Below are 2,252 nucleotides of genomic sequence, written 5' to 3'. Positions count from 1 at the left end.
CCGGGTTGCTAATGTTTGGAATGAATCGGTATCCTTCATTTGCATGACACGAAACAAACACTTGATAGCTTCGCGTCACGGCAGATACTGAGATGAGGTAGGTGCTTTTTAGTACATATCTCCCACATTATTGTTGAAGTTAACATCTTAATTACTTTTAAGAAAAATAATTGCACTTTAGTCGGAGAGTGTTCATATATAAAAACTATTGCTAAAAGGAGTAAGAAATAAAACATTAGAGTTCAGGATTAAGTAAGATTCAGTGTATAATATGGATAAGAATTCTACTACCATTTTTATATGTTTAGGCAGGTGTCAGTACATCTTACTCCTAATCCAAACAAATTAGTCACACAACCATTGATCAATAATTAATCATAAGTAATCCAACCTTTCTAATTTACCACTGGTGTAATCCAACATTCGACACGTGCTCCTTCCTAAGTTTAACCACTAGATTTGCTTACATGTACACGTTAATGAGGTTGCATTAAGACAAAATTAGATTAACAAATTTTGATTAATTCTTCACTAACTAATTTTTTTTGCTGAGAAACAACCATTTCAATTAACTAAGAAGGGATTTACAAACTTCCAAAATCTGTTCCTGCCTCAGGAGAGTTCAAAAAAGGAAGAGAACAAACCCAAACAATTTTAATACATAGCTTCCTAACACGGCGTGCAAGCCGGTCCGCAAGTTTATTCTTATCACGCCTAATATATACAAGATTACATCCATTACTACTTGAAAGACGACTTCGACAATCTATTAGAAGATCCCTACATCTCCATCCAACCGAGCAACTAACTCCATTAACAAAATCTACCACTTGGAGGCAGTCACTAATAAAGAGCACTTTGGATAAGTTCAACTCCTGAACCCAGGAGATAGCCAAAATCAGAGCAGTAGCTTCAGCTGACACTGCATCTGGAACTAATCCAAAATCAGCACGGGAAAACTTCAATCTTCCTGCAGAATCACATAAGATCAAGCCAACACCCATGTTAAAATTTTTAAAAGAGCCATCTAAGAAAACAATATGGCTGACATCCCGAAGGGGAGTTTTCACAGTCTGACGAATAAGAGGCGCAGAGGGATAGACTATATAGGTATTTATCATTCGTTCTAGCATTGAGAATGACTTTATCCAAATCAATAGGTACATTCTGAAAAGCCACTTCGCATCTCAGCTTCCAAATGCACCACATAACAATCGCAGCAATGCTAGGTCATCCCACAGGAAATGGCGAATGACCTAGCCTCACATCAAACCATTTAAGAAAGTAATCATCAGGCCAAGGGAGATCAGAAGAAACTAAATGCTGCAAGGAGAGAGCAAACCAAATATGCAAGGCCACAAGACACTGAAAGAAGAGATGAAGAACAATTTCCGAGTCACAGATGCAAAGAGGACAAGAGGTATCAATGGAACTATTGTGTGCATTCATGGTAGAGTTAACAGGCAGCATATGGGCAAAACCTTCAACATGAAGAACTTGATCTTAGGAAGACAATGCAGAGACCAAACCTTTTTCCAGAAATTTGAGTCTTCAGAAGAAAAGAAGTCATTTGTGAAAATCTTATAAGCAGACTTAATAGTGAAGTTACCATCTATAGTATGAGGCCACATAATTTTGTCATCACAAAGAGTATTAAGACGAATAGATCGTATTTTAAAAACATCTTCAGGGAAAAACAAAGTATTTAGAAGACTCAGATTCCAAGTATTGTGTTGCGAATCAATAAGATCACTAACCAAAGCAAAATTATTGTAATTAGGATTAATGGATAAAGGAGGGGTAGTGGATTCAGGTAACCAGATGGAGGACCAGATTCTAGTAGATCGTCCACTATTTATCTTATAGACTACATTAGACCTTAAGAAACTAATAATGTTAACTATACCTTTCCAAACCCAAGAGGAACTATCAGCAGCTTTATCGATTTCCAGCAAATTTTGGTTTGGAAAATATTTTGCTTTCAAGAACTTAGAAACTAAGTGATCAGGAAACTGAGTAAGGCGCCAAGCTATCTTAGAAATAAAGACTCGGTTCAGGGTAAAAGAGTTTCTTATACCTAGACCTCCACAACTTTTAGATTTTCCAATATCAATCCAAGATCGAAAATATGCTGCTCGACGAGGATTTTTCTTCGACCACCAAAAAGTTCTTTGAATAGCATCAAATTTAGCAGTAAGTTTTTTCGGAAAGGGAAAACATGACATATGATAAGTTGCAAGGCTAGACAAAAC

The sequence above is a fragment of the Papaver somniferum genome, chromosome 9 (genome assembly GCF_003573695.1).
Source record: "Papaver somniferum cultivar HN1 chromosome 9, ASM357369v1, whole genome shotgun sequence".
Classification (NCBI taxonomy): domain Eukaryota; kingdom Viridiplantae; phylum Streptophyta; class Magnoliopsida; order Ranunculales; family Papaveraceae; genus Papaver; species Papaver somniferum.
The sequence above is the reverse complement of the archived record's forward strand: the minus strand, read 5'-3'. Positions refer to the sequence as shown.